Consider the following 15,640-nt stretch of genomic DNA (forward strand, 5'->3'; position numbering starts at 1 on the left):
CTCAGGTATCAGAAGTGTGATCCCTGTCTGTTCAGGGGGCTCAACCAAAAGGGTACATAGCGACCCCACCACACGGGCTGGCTACCGTGCTGGCTATGCACCCTAGTATCAGACAACGACGTGAAAGAAAAGGTGGAATGTACTAGGAGGGCGCACGTCGGAGACATTAGGTAAGGTGCTCTTCCCCAAATGGCTCACACTACGGAGGTGAAATTTTGTAATGGAGGTCAAACCCCAGAGGGGGACCAAGGAATGCCAAAAGGAGGAGATGATTACGCAACAAAGCCGAATTGGAAAACCAACAGAACCAGGAGGATAGCGGGGACCAACATAAGCAAGGACACCAAGAGAGGGAGAGGAGAAGGCGAGGGGAAAGGAGCAAGGAGGGGAAAGGAGGGGAAGGGAAAGGAAATGCAGCCCCAGAGAGAAAGAAGGCTGCAATGGGTCGGGGCCCCGTGCTCGCCACGCACGTATCCACAAAAGAGTTGTGGACCCCCTGGGGGGTCTTGTTTTTTAATGTGAATTTCATTGCCATAAGGTTTGAGTTCCTCTACAGCTTTATATCCCTTAGAATCACCATCTCCTACCTAGTTAGTGTATTATACATTATACCACTCCTGTGATGTGGAAAAAATTGTTTTTACTCCCTCAACTTCCATCGTTCCATTCGTGCCATGAAAATTTGCTTCACAACTTTCACTATGTTCGTCCTTGGTATTACCCTTACATCTACAATGTTTTGAGAGAATAGTAAGATCAATTACTTTGCAACTGTCTCCCCTGGTAGCTGTCACAACTCCATTTAGAGATTTATGACATCTACGTTGCCATGATCCATCTAAAGCAACAGTTAAATCTCTACAATTCCCATTATCAGTCACAGCTTCTTCAACTGCTTTCTTCATTGTTGCTTGAGCAACATCTTCAGCAGAAGATTCCACCAATTCATTATAAAATCCAAACTTGGTTGGTGATTTAGCAAGTTCATAATTCCACATAACATTGTCCCCTGCAGCACTTCCCTTGCCAATGCAACCCAAGCCATACCCTAGCGTAACATTTATATAATACACCTTGTTTCCACTATTACCACTATGAGGAATACTGTTAGAATTAGAAAACGAAACTTCTGCAGCACATTTGTTACACTTCAATAACATTTGACAAATGCATGAAGCTAATTTCAATTCCAGTCCTCTTTCTTTGCAAACCTGGCATAATACACTATCTTTCAGAATATTAGAGAGCAAGGAAATGTTGTTGTTGTTGTTGTTGTTGTTGTTGTTGTTGTTGTGGTCTTCAGTCATGAGACTGGTTTGATGCCGCTCTCCATGCTACTCTATCCTGTGCAAGCTTCTTCATCTACCAGTACTTACTGCAAACTACATCCTTCTGAATCTGTTTAGTGTATTCATCTCTTGGTCTCCCTCTACGATTTTTACCCTCCACGCTGCCCTCCAATGCTAAATTTGTGATCCCTTGATACCTCAGAACATGTCCTACCAACCGGTCCCTTCTTCTTGTCAAGTTGTGCCACAAACTCCTCCTCTCCCCAATTCTATTTCATTCACATCATTACTGTCACTTTCATAGTTTTCAAATTTTTCTTTGATGTCACAAAGTTTTTTGCTGGAAGAAGTTGTATCATATTCATTTGGAGTAGTAGGTGAAGCAGCCTGAGCAGCATCTCCCTTCGAAACAACAAAAGATTTCTTCTTCCACTCATTGTGCCTTTTCTTAAACACTCGATTGCTGAAACGGGGCATACTGATATCCACAAACCAAATACGTAAAACAGGTATGAGCAAAATTTGTCAAAAACGCAAAAGTGAACAGCTAAACAACACAAACAAAGGAAACTCCACAAGTCAACACACATGGTATGGTGTTTATGTTTACCAATATGAACAGTCACTTGTCACAGAGATAAATCCATACAACGTTGGAAAACAAAACACTGTCTAATTCTGCAAAGATACCCTGCTTGCAGCCAGTGAGCAGTGCCATCAGAGGTGACACAGCAAGTCACTACAACCGTTTACGCGGCGCATCAACTTTGCAGCAATAAAAAACACACTTAGAATTCACTTAGATTGGTGAAACTTGATTTGTTTTATTCAGGAAATTCCAAATAATTTTATAATAATAATTAAAAAAGTCAATTTTGTCACTGTCATCATTCTGGCTCACAACAGCAATAACTTGCAAAACTTAAAAACAATTTCCAGGAACGTTTAATGACAATGCACAGCACTGGTGTGAAACATATTTGTAGGGTAACGACAGATCTGGGAAACTATCACAAGCAAACCAATTGTGCTGCAATTCTCGGGTCATCTGCACTTTACCAGCGAGTTCAGTGGTGTTACACAGCAGTCTGCATTAGGTCACTGATATAAGACAACCAAGAGAACCTAGTTGGTCAAATGATATCTGACACATCATTTAGCAAACAAAGTTAACTAGAACTATCAACAAACTGAAAACAATGTTTGAGAAGGCTCTACAAAGGAGCATCAAGAGCTACGATACACACAGATGATAAAAATTTGTTTGTACGTGCTATAAGAGTCAGTACATAGGAGAAATGACTTACCAGGGCATGAGCGGATGTACTCAAGAGCACGAGATATGGCCGCCAGCTTTGCAGTGAAAACACTGCAGCCAATTGGCAAGGAGTGCTGCTCAATATGTCCTCCATGAACATATGCGAAGCCCATGTGACCATCAGCCATTGAGCCGTCAGAGTACACCACTTCATAACCCCCGAACACATCAAGAATCAAGAGGAAGTGACAGCGGAGAGCAGTGTGGTTAATGGAGTCCTTAGGGCCATGCAAAAGGTCCAGATGAAGCTGTGGCCGAGGCGTACACCATGGAGGCGTAGGTGAACGGACCTCAAGTAGAGGTGGTAAAGCTGTGGCCGAGGCGTACACCATGGAGGCGTAGGTGAACGGACCTCAAGTAGAGGTGGTAAAGGATGTTGCCAAGTCGTGTCGTATGCTTTACGTAAGTCAAAAAAGACGGTAATCAGATGTTGCAGTCTGTAAAAGGCTGTTTGGATGGTAGACTCGATTTACACAAGATTATCAGTGGTAGAGCGAACCTGGCAGAAGACACCCTGACAAGGAGCCAGCAAGCCACATTACTCCAGGACCCAACCCAACCGCCGACATACCATACGTTCCAGCAGCTTACAAAGAACGTTGGAGAGGCTGATGGGCTGATAGCTATCCATATCAAGGGGGTTTTTATCGTGTTTGAGCACCGGAATGATGGTACTCTCCCGCCATTGCGATGGAAAGACGCCATTGCACCAGATCCAGTTGAAGATGATGAGAAGATGTTGCTTGTAGTCAGATGAGAGATGTTTAATCATCTGGCTGTGGATGCAATCAGGCCCAGGAGCTGTGTCGGGGCAATGTGCAAGGGCACTGAGGAACTCCCACTCTGTAAATGGGGCGTTACAGGATTCACTGCAGCGTGTAGTGAATGAGATGACGTTCCTTTACAGTTGTTGTTTGAGTGCGCAAGAGGCTGGGGGGTAATTCTCCGATGCAGAGGCTCGAGCAAAGTGCTCGGCAATCACGTTTGCGTCAGTACATAACTCGCCATTTATAGTAACACCGGCGACAGCTGTTGGGGCCTAGTACCCGAAAAAATGCTTGATCTTTGCCCAGACTTAGGAAGGTAACGTGTGGCACCCAATGGTGGAGACGTATCTCTCCCAACACTCCTTCTGTTGTTTGATAAGGTAGCGAACACAGGCATGGAGCTGTTTAAGGGCTATGAGGTGCTCCACGGAAGGGTGCTGCTTATGGCACTGTTGAGCTCGCAGACGCTCCGTTATTGCTTCAGCAACTTCTGGCGACCACCAAGGGGTTGCCTTAAGCCTCGGGCACTCCAAAGAGCAAGGATCGCGTTTTCTGCCGCAGAAACAATTGTGCTCGTCACCTGCTCAACCATCACATCGATGTTACCGTGTGGGGGAATTTCAGCGGTGACAGCAGAGGTGAAAGTTCCCCAGTCCACCTTGTTCAGAGCCCATCTGGGCAGGCATCCGTGTGCCTGACGCTGGGGCAGTGACAGGAAGATGGGGAAGTGGTCACTACCACACAGGTCATCATGTGCTCTCCAGTGGATAGATGGAAGAAGCCCTGGGCTGCAAATTGATAAATCAATGGCCGAGTAACTACCATGAGCCACACTGAAATGTGTGGCGGCCCCAGTATTTAAGAGGCCGAGGTCGAATTGCAACAGTGAAGTTTCGAAATCTCTGCCTCAGCCAGTAACCATAGTACCACCCCACAAGGGATTATGGGCATTAAAATCTCCCAGAAGTAGGAAATGATTTGGGAGTTGATCAATCAGTGGAACTAATACATTCAGATGTACTGCACCATCTGGAGGAAGATACACATTGCAGACAGTTATTTCCTGTATCGTCCTTATTCTGACAGCCACAGCTTCAAGAGGTGTTTGAAGGGGCACGTGTTCATTACTGACCGAGTTTAGGACATAAAACATAAATGCAAACTCCACCTGACACTCGATTATAGTCGCTACGGTTCCTGTAATATCCATTATAGCCACGGAGGGCAGGGGTCCGCATTTCTGGGAACCAGGTTTCCTGGAGGGCAATGCAGACATCAGGTGTAAAGCTTAATAGTTGCCGTAGCTCAGCCAGGCAGTGGAAAAAACCGCCGCAATTCCACAGGAGGATGACATCGTGAGACTGGGAAGGCATGGAACATTCAATGAGACAGTTTACACCTCAGAGTCACCTGCTGCCACCGATTTATTGCCTGAGCAGTCCATATCCATTGTGTGAGAGTGTAAGAAGGAATCTCATATCACTGTCTCTACTAGAATTAAGTTGTTAAGCATGGAATGGTAGGGCCTGAAACTGCACTGGGAGAGGCGCATGTGACCTCTGGATTCAAGGAGGCGGACAAAGCAGCAGTTGACCAAGCATCTGAGACGTTTATCCATACAGCTGGGAAGGGCTACACTCTGATAACTGTTAGGATCGGTATGATCCTTTCCTGGTTTCCATACCGGAATTAATATTGCCTTCTTCCAAGTCATGGGGCAGTGTCCATCAAAATAGACCTGATGAAACACGATAGGAGCCTGCCTTTGGCTTCAAGGCACAGATGACGAAGCATGACATTTGATTAGACCCTGGAGCAGTGTCTCTGGCCATGGACACAGCTGATTCCAATTCCCACATGGAAAAAGGAAGATTGTAGACTTTCTCATTACATGAGGAAAAAAAGAAAAGAAGAAGAAGAAGAAGAAGAAGAAGAAGAAGAAGTGGAGCCTCCTCATCTCCACAGTCCTACGGAACAAATGAGTTTGTCTCTATGACACAGTGACTGTAAACAAACATTCAGAAAAAACCCGAGCCACATCTTTTGGTGCATCCACCAAGACACCATTTTTCAACAGAGCCATAATGGGAGGTGTACTACCCCTGCCTGAAATCTGCCTTACTGAGTCCCGAACTTTAGCAGTGGAAGTGAGCCAATTAATGGAAGTCATGACTTTCTGCAAGGAGTTCCTTTTCTGTTTTTTTATCACTAGTCTCACTTTTGCTCATGCATATCTGAAGCACAAAAGTTTTCGGTGCTCAGATGGTACTTGAATTTCCGCAAAGCTGTGTGTGCAGCTCTGAGTATCGAGCGACATTTGTCATTCCACTAACACACAGGCCATCCATCTGAGGTGGTTGCTAGACTGAGAGGAATGGAATCAGCAGCAGCTTGTTGGATCTCACAGGTGATGTAGTCCAAAATCTCCTGGGCATAACCCTGTTGTTTTAAGATGGCCTGCTGATTGTACTGTGACCAATTTGCCTTTTGGACCATTCATCTTTATTGTCATTTGTTGACTACCATCCGACTCAGCAGATGAATCCACACTGGAAAGTGGTCACTGGAATGCAAATCTGTGGCCACTTCCCACTGAACTACGTCTGCAAAAACTGGGAAGCATAAACAAAAGTCAATGCCTACAATGACCCTATAGCTGTGCAAAGTGTCTCGTCTGACCAGAGTTCGAAAGGCAGACAGACAATCTGACCAGAGTTCAAAAGGCAGATATTCTCTGTATGGATAAGACACTCAATAATTTGACCCCTGGAGGAATTGGTAGAAGAGCCCCAAAACACTGTGTGAAATGACCACCACCATGAGGAGTGCCCGAAGAGTTCTGGCACTAGATTTGCATCCAACGGATCATTAGGTGGAAGATATAAAGAACACAATTTCATTTTAAGTGGTGTGAGAACATCCACTGCAAGTGCTTGTATGGCAGTAGTAAGAGGGACAACAGAGGAGTAACATTTGGCACTGACGAAAACAGCTACACCACCCTTAGCATTGTCTCCAGTAACCTTGTACTTCCTGTAGGAGTGGTAGCTCCTTAATGCAACTGTATCGTCTCTCCTGTGCCAGGAGCTTTAATTCTTCCAAATGTGATCAGTATCTATTTAAGTTCCACTGCAACACAGAGGTCCTTGTGGGAGCCATTGATTATTGTCCTTGTCATTCTTCCTCAGTGGAGATGATTTGCCTGAGAGGTCAGAGAGCTCATTAGATGGTGCCCACCTCTCTGGTTCCTCCATGTGGATATCAATATCCTTGACATTAAAATCACCATTGGAAAGCGAAAGGGCTCACTGATCTGAAGGTTCACCTGCCACTTTCTTTGGTTTGGAATGACTTTTTGTGTGATAAATATCTACGGGTGTACTGCCGGTCTACAGTGTCCAACGGGCACAATATTTCAGCGATCATACATGTCGCCATCATCAGGTGAACTGACGGACTGAGCTCCTGTGAACGTGCCGGCACGGAGATCCGTACACTATAGCTGCTCAGGGGGAACTGGGTTCGGTCGCGGCGGCGGCCGATTTAAATACCCTCCGCCCGCGGCGCGCTCACTCCGCCGTCCGCGCCCCGCGCCACGGTCACGCGGTGAAACAGATTGCGACGGCGTCTGAGATGACGTCGGTGTGATGGCTCTGTCCGCCGTGGTCGTCACAACTATACATTTGCTCGATTTACTCTGGATTAACCCAATCGCTGGTTCCCAAGCCTTGCTAAGATTATAGCCACAGTCACGGTTTATGAGGTCGTCATTGGTGCGAATTTCGATGGCCTCTCTAACAACACTGTCCCAGTATCTCGACGTCTGTACCAGAATCCTCGTGCGTTCATACTCCATAGCGTGATTTTCCGACAAACAATGTTCAGCGACCGCCGACTTGCTCGGATACATCAGTCGAGTGTGCGTCGCGCACTGTTGATAAGACGTCGCGTGTTCTATTACATTCGCTACTACATTTTTTTAAAACTGCTGTCTGCTGAAGTTATCAATTTAATGGAACTATGAACATAATTCTCTTCACTTCTCAACCCAAAATAGTCGCATGTGGAAAAAAGGCTAACTTCTGCGTCATTTTATTCTTTTCAGGTTTAATAGACGGCCAGGCGGCAGATGCGTCTCGAAGCTTTTGTATTATGTATGAGTAGAGTGCATCGTGCCAAAATAGCCAGAAAAGTATTTTCTACATTAGCTGTCGTCTGGTAGTGGCATTTTATTCTTCTTCAAACCTTGTTTAACAACTTTAACTCAGAACAAGCTTTCTACATGCATGTAATCAATAAACTGCATGTGCATTGTCAGACTGTTATAGATAACATTAGAGAATTCGCATATATCGTTGATGATTAATTTCTCTCTCATGTTTAGTATTGTTTTAACACCACTAAAAGAAACCTTACGAAAACTGTGCACTGTATTGTAAGAAATGAAATAAAACTACCCACGATAACCTTACGACGAAAGTAAGTCTGTTGTAACAAAACTGAGTATCTGTACACAAGCGTGCCTCTATCTGCACGAATTAGTAAAATACTACTCACTTAGATTTCGGTTGGTTCTGTTTTTAAATGGTATGCTGTGTCATACTCAACAGGTATGCAAATGTGGCATTCATAAATAAAGTTACGTATTCCTAGAAACCCAAAATTTGCTTGTCAGCAACGAAAAGAGGCGTTACCTGTTGTGCAGAATTGTAAGTTTTTCACCATTGCACTTTGAGCTGATAGTATTTTCTTACGCTTTGCTTATCGATGTTTGATCTGACTGCTTGCAGCTCTTAAACAAAAGGGATAAAAACGTTACATTCAGCGATGCTGAAACCGCGAACCATAACAGTCGCGTTTTATAGGTCAGCACGTCAACACAGAGTTAGCGGATAGATATGATTTGCACCTTCCTCTTACGAGGCCAGTAGTGGCTAGAACTCATAAACCACTATTTGCAGGACGAGATTAGTAGCGATTGCCACGTTCAATGACTTTGCTGGGCTGAAAACCGTAAATTTACAATCTTCTGTTACACCTCAATCGATAACAACTTAAGTTATTCAATGGAAATGACACGAGAAATCAAGTGAACTTTGAGGCTTAATTCCGTGCACACCAGGAAGTAACTCGTCGATCACAGAGTTGTCAAACATACCTTGTGTCCTTGCCAACTCTCAGTTACATTACCAGCAGGAAGAAGACGAACCGATGTGATCCTACAGCGGGCTGGGGAGTGACCATAGCTGGCGCCTCAAAGACGTGGCTGCTACGGCCTGAAAGACGTAATGCGTCTGATTCGCATTTCTGTAACTAGGTTTAGGGACTGGAGCTTAGTTGCTAATAATACTCAGAACTGACTGCTACTAAGCATCATATATCAGTAACTCTCATAGTTGTATTTATATTTCTTTCATAACTGTACTCAAAACTAAGAAACTCATTCACGGACGTTTTCGTGCCTCGCCGATACTCGAACACAACAAACAAATAAAAATAAAAAGGGAATGTGTGTGTGTGTGTGTGTGTGTGTGTGTGTGTGTGAGAGAGAGAGAGAGAGAGAGAGAGAGAGAGAGAGAGAGAGAGAGAGAGAGAGGGGGGGGGGGGGTTAAAAATTGTTGTAAAGAAATTGAATACTGGTATGTAAAGAAATCTTTCATTAAAATGACTCGTTCCACATCATTACGAAATGTCGTATTCATGATCTATGGGACAAGCATTAATCTAATCTAATCATATCATATTGCTGACTATTCATGAAGAGTCATGAAGTATCGAAATTTTCGCCTATATCAGTAACATAATCTAAACTTGAAAATAAAAGACGACAGTTTTTGTAAAAAAACCGGGACACCTATCAAACCCTTTCATCCCTGTTAACTAACCATGAAAGATGTCTGATATACCTCAATTCAGAAGTAACGAAGTGTGTATGAATTTAAAGATGAAGCGCATGATGTGAAGTTCTGCAACAGAGATACGAACCCAAGACGTAATCGGATTGTTAACTGAGTAAAATCAAATGTTACGTATTGGTTTTTCTTGCCAGCTGCTAGGTGTTTAATCTAAAATAAGGACACATATTTTTGTGCCTGAGCGACAATCGAACCGCTCTCCTATCGTTCTTCTTTATTGTCCACGAATATTGCTTAGTTATCAATTGCTTACTCACAAACAGTAAGATGTGTGCGTGTTTGTCCAGAAATTCTTGGAAACATGAACAGACATTAAAAATGCACGTTAATTTTCACTAGCAGGCCGGTGTGCACGTGATAGAGCTTGAAATTAAATTATGAATATTTTTGTACTGGATCAGGATTCGGACCCACATATTTACCTTTGGAGGAGACCTAGAGAAGACTGCAGTCTTTGGAAAAGGAATGAAATGATTGAACTATACTGTTCTGAGAGATTCAGATCCTCGAAAGAGGAGATACGAATTCGAATCACAGTTCAGCACCAAATTTTTCAACGTCTCTAGTTCAATCAAGTACAAGTAAAATAAGAGCCCTGTTCCTTTAGACGGCTATCAGTTCATCAAATAAAATAAAATTTTCTAATGTAAGTAAGTTTACTGGTGACAGTATTTCTGTTTACCCTGACCTCCACCTATGTCATTTTCCAACGTAAACCGGCTCTGAACCGTTTGGAATGAAGGAAAGTGATGTTTAATGCAGATTCTGGATTATAACAGCTTTCTCTTGAGGTTACCAGAGGTAAAGAAAATATGTTTGTGCCTCTTAAAAGTAAATGCCTGAACCCACGCATTGCACTTTTGATAGTTCGTTCCACCAGACCACTGTGGCCACATTTCCCAGCCCCAGGAGTGTGCTGTAATGGATGATGTGCTTAGCTTACTAAACTAGTCACGGCGGAAAAAAACGCGAGTCTATTAAATGGTTAAGTAGAAGCAAGCTTCTGACGTGGAGATTATGCTGTTGTCATGTCAGCAGGATGTAAAGACTCTTCTATGCTTCATAGCCTTGATTTGAAGCCATTTTTAAATTTTCACTAATTCAGGAAATTTCTTAGTTCGAGAAAATCCACTGTGAAGTGTGAAGTTACCGAATAATTCGATTATCACCGTCATTATCACTATCATTTTCTTCATACCGCTGCTGGAACACATGTGCTTGAAGATCATTTAAGTCCTTTTGGTCATTATAGAAGTAGTTGCCGGAGAACAAGTTCTTTCCCTGTCTACGGAATCCTTTTCATGTTAATATGAAACATCGGCAATTACTCGTAGATCACATTAAAACTAAAGTAACTGATGACGACGTTACTTGATAACGAAAAAGCGCTGCCTTTCTTCATTTATTTGCGCCTAGAAATGACTGTCGAATACTGCCAAACCAAAAGCCAAGGGATCTTACTGCCTTCCAATAAACGTCGCTGTCGGTTCTTCCATATGATATGGTCGACGTGACCTGTTTCAAGTTGTATGACACAGAATGTTTTAGAAAATCAATTGTATACCTTTGCAATAAACAGAAAGATTTTCATTCTAAGCTATCCAAGTCCAAAATTTTCGCAATATTAGTTCAAATTTAATATTCGCTTCCATAATGTATGGAAAGTATTTCACAGTGCAAAACCCGCATCCGACTCACTGTCCTTACACTTAGTCGCTGGCCATAAACTCTACCTCAATTCACGCATTGGGCTCCATAAGTACACTGTAACAGTAATTTCTGTGTGTATGCAATGCATACGGTTTATAGAATTTAGTGGTGCTCTCTCTTCCACTTCTGTGTACAACATGACTGACCTAAACGGGCCCTTTATCATTACAGGCCCTGGGCGGTGCAACATCATATTGACAACAGTAATGTGCTTATACTGACAACCTCATTGTTCGTTTTACCCGATTTTGTAATCATTTAAGTATACCAACATGACCTTCGAGTGGGAGACATTTCGTCCCCCTTTTCCTTCTGTGAAATTTGTCAGTAAGCTTTTTGCCTTCGAACCAGCGAAATGCGGCAGAGTACGGCTGGTAAACGATTTACAAACCACGATTTAGTGCCGTTAACACGATTTCTTTAAACATTGGCGTAGCTGAAGGAATTTAGTTTCTTCTTAAATCGTCTTATGCAGCAACGTTCACAGATATCTCAAATAGGAAAAGCTCTTTATCCAGTTACGAGGGTTGTAAAACAAACTTCCCACGTTTTGTGTCAGGTTGATCTTTTCGTCTGATAGTACTGCGTAGGTGTTTTGTGTAAGAGGTATTAAAGTAGTGTTCCTGTAGCTGTGGGAATCATTGGTAGAAAACGAGTTCCACACCAATGGGTACAGTATTAATAAATATTCAAAATGATTATCAACCTAAGTCTGCGTTCATCCACAAACAGAGGCGTATTTGTAGTACTGAAGCTAGACTAGGTATCCTTGTCTTCCTTGAGTGGGCATTGGAAGCCGTTTACACACACGTATACGAGGGTAATCCCAAAGGTAAGGTCTCCTAAGGGACACGCAAGTGCCAACGCAGGCACAAACGTGAGATCCTTAATTTTAATGGCAAGCAGAAACCACAGTGTTGGCTGCATGGTGGCAAGGTGATAAAGAACAAGACTGTGGATACAAAGGTCTCAGGTTTGATCCCTCACCAGTCCCACGATTTTTATGTGCCGGTTTACACATATTTCCCTGGGGCAGTGTTTGTTGATGTGAAAAATGCCGAGTTGCACTGTGGTCCGAAAGCCACGTAAAACTGTAGGTTCCCCTATTAACTGGCTAGGTAAGTCAACTCAAAGGTCGGATGAAAGCAACAGCATACCACCTTTGATAAGACCATGCCTATTAAAGCACTGTGGTGTTCAAACCACTCTTGCGACTGATGACTGCTTTACTTTCTATGGGTTCCAAAACTAATGATCTTCAGGTTATTAACATTTTGTGTATTCATGCTGTAGCTTTGATACCAGTAAACGTAAGTAACCGGCCGAGCACTGTCACCGTTCGAGTTGTCATGGTAGTAGACGACGATGATGTCGACCCCAGTTACAATTTTGGTCATGGCTATGTTTCAGTCGAATACCTCTATGGGCCTTTCTGCGTATTTCAAGATATACTTTTATACAATTGGTACGCTTCCAAATTGATATCTGATAGAGCTGTATTTAGCAATATGTGTCAGATGTTTTCCGTGCAATAAATCGGACAACACGTCAGTGCAGCGAGATTTAGTTTATGTGTTGCGCATGGTGCAAGAAATATTTGTGTTTTGCTTGCTTCTGTGATAGGTTTCACCCCACTGAATGCGAGCAAGCTCACGAATAGACTGTCAATAACTGTAATTACGCAATAACACACTTAAAAGTTGTATTTTTGCATTATGTATCCCGATGAAAATAACTGTAAACAGGTTATATGCCTACTTGCTTATTATCGCGCTTCTCGATGCTTTCCTCAAAAAATTAAAATAAAAATAAAAAGTGAGAGAGAGACAGAGAGAGAAAACAGAAATGTATTTCAAATATCAGCTCAGTGACGCCATGTTCAAATGGCTCTGAGCACTATGGGACTCAACTGCTGTGGTCATCAGTCCCCTAGAACTTAGAACTATTTAAACCTAACTAACCTAAGGACATCACACACATCCATGCCCGAGGCAGGATTCGAACCTGCGACCGTAGCAGTCGCACGGTTCCGGACTGCGCGCCTAGAACCGCGAGACAACCGCGGCCGGCGACGCCATGTTCGTCTCGTGATGTAAAGCAAGGATAGTTGATAGGTAATATCTCGTTGTACTAGCGATATGTATGGCTACGGGGTTCTTTGTTTTCTCTCTGCAAACAACTAGAACAGAATTCAATAACAAAGTGGTAAGAACATCTACTCAGTGCGCCAATTAAACACTCAGCCATTCTTGGTTATTTTGTTAATCGTCTGTAATGCAGTAAACATCCTTGATTATTGATTTGTAATTACTACCATTGGTATTGTTATTCGTCACCCCACAACAGCTTTCCTATCACTCATTGCCGCCGATGCACGTAACGAATGGATCAGGATGAATGGAATGTGGGATGTTTCGTCACGGAGAATATACACATTTATCTCGGCGTCTTGGATAATATGAAAATCTCAATAAGAAAAGACGACAATAACCCCCAACTTTTTCTGTCCACTTAACACCATGACGACAGACAAATTGGCGTCTCAGTCTATTTTGATTATAATTCGTTAGCCTTTTTGCGACCTCATTTTAATACCTCGTGGGAGCAGGCATAATATTTTGCTTTTTCAACACCGAACAATAACACACAAAGATAGTAGATGGAAGGATACAAAGAAAAAATCAGACTCATGGGTGTGGATCCAGTTCATCATAAGACGACTAAACAAGAGGGAAACATTACGAAAGCAATGAATACGCTGGTTAAGTGTACATTATTTGTATAGATCTCAAGATGAAAAAGCGCAGATCTGCACAGTGCCCGCATCTGCACTTTAGTTTCTGTCTTAATTGGCATAATTTTTAGTTTCTTCTCTTCTGAATTATCAAATAAATTGATTATTATGTGGTACAGAATAATTAGGTAACTGTGTTTCTTACAGCTCCCATTCACACCAACATTTTTCTACATTCTCGTGCAATTCATGAAATTCTACTTGTATGATCAGAAGACTGCACATAGATGCAATCGATTTCGAGGTGCAAAGTGTTTGTTATCTTACTTTTCGTGACAGGTTGGCAAAGTTGATTTCCAAAGAATTTTTATTGTACTGAAATTATCTTTTGTAGCAAAGTAACAAGGTAAGTGTTTCATTCGTATATATTTTGTGGGATACTGTAATAGTGATGGAAGATTACACAACTGAATGTTTGACACAGCTGGTAGGAGAAAACGCTGCATATTAACCAAACCCTGCGCCTCCTCTCCATATCCTCCTATGACGCGAGCACAGGATTCTCCTCCTATAACGCGACAGAGCTGTTCCTAGCACAGCTGAGAATTGGCAACATCGTCACATACATTTGGCAACACTGTGACAGTGCAATCACTTCCACATATGGTACTGAACTGACTCGCTAAATTCGCTTGATATTCCTTTACCATTTGAATGACTCGTGGTATATAATCCTCACGTAAACTATGACACTGAGACAGAAATTTCAATTTTTTGGCTAAAGAAATGCTATTCTTCACATAAGTGACAACTTTTAATACCTTTCACGATGCGTTATGAGGCTGAGCGACCAATACCATGACGAGAGTGGCGTGCTTGCAGCTGTGTGTCCGTAGCCTCGTGTTACTGCCCGTGTCTCGCGTTCCAATGGTTAAGAAAATCGTCAGTTCTAAGCGTGGTAGGGGCAGCGCGTGCGAGCTTTTTTTGTGTATTATTTCATGGAGCTGCGAATTCCCAGAAAAAATTCTGTAACAAAATCAGAAGAAAACCTTTACACATCAAATCCTCTTGGCAGCTCGACTCAGTAAGTTGTGTTAATGGTCGTAGAACTCGGCTTTCTGACTGCCAAGATGCTATACAATACAAGCGTCTCTGAAGAAATTCGAATCGACCGTCAACGATACGAAATTCAATAATGTTCTTCACTTAAGACTCCCATTCCAGGGTGATAAGTATGAAAAAAATAAATTGATTAGCAAATCGCAAGAAAATACTATCAGCTCAAAGTGCAATAGTGAAAAACTTATAGTGGTGCACAACAGGTAACGCCTCTTTCCGCTGCTGACAAGCAAATTTTGGGTTTCTAGGAATACGTAACTTTATTTATGCAATGCCACATTTGCATACCTGTTGAGTATGACACAGCATACCATTTAAAAACAGAACCAACCGAAATCTAAGTGAGTAGTATTTTACTAATTCGTGCAGATAGAGGCACGCTTGTGTACAGATACTCAGTTTTGTTACAACAGACTTACTTTCGTCGTAAGGTTATCGTGGATAGTTTTATTTCATTTCTTACAATACAGTGCACAGTTTTCGTAAGGTTTCTTTTAGTGTTGTTAAAACAATACTAAACATGAGAGAGAAATTAATCATCAACGATATAGGCGAATTCTCTAATGTTATCTATAACAGTCTGACAATGCACATGCAGTTTATTGATTACATGCATGTAGAAAGCTTGTTCTGAGTTATAGTTGTTAAACAAGGTTTGAAGAAGAATAAAATGCCACTACCAGACGACAGCTAATGTAGAAAATACTTTTCTGGCTATTTTGGCACGATGCACTCTACCCATACATAATACAAAAGCTTCGAGACGCATCTGCCGCCTGACCGTCTAT

General features: G+C 42.5%; 1 protein-coding gene across 8 annotated transcripts in view; it reads right to left on the minus strand.

Annotated features, from left to right (window-relative positions):
* Positions 1–15,640, minus strand: part of LOC126248363 (terminal uridylyltransferase 7-like) — a 321,739-nt gene that overhangs the window by 261,792 nt on the left and 44,307 nt on the right. For 2 of the 8 annotated variants that reach the window (XM_049949287.1, XM_049949286.1), the window contains one exon: positions 8,533–8,650. The exons of 5 other annotated variants lie outside the window; for them this stretch is intronic. The gene's annotated coding sequence lies outside the window, so the exon portion shown is untranslated. Of the gene's footprint in view, positions 1–8,532; positions 8,651–14,554; positions 14,578–15,640 lie in introns of those variants that run through there. One more of the 8 variants, XM_049949288.1, reaches the window with a different exon arrangement.

The sequence above is a fragment of the Schistocerca nitens genome, chromosome 3 (genome assembly GCF_023898315.1).
Source record: "Schistocerca nitens isolate TAMUIC-IGC-003100 chromosome 3, iqSchNite1.1, whole genome shotgun sequence".
Classification (NCBI taxonomy): domain Eukaryota; kingdom Metazoa; phylum Arthropoda; class Insecta; order Orthoptera; family Acrididae; genus Schistocerca; species Schistocerca nitens.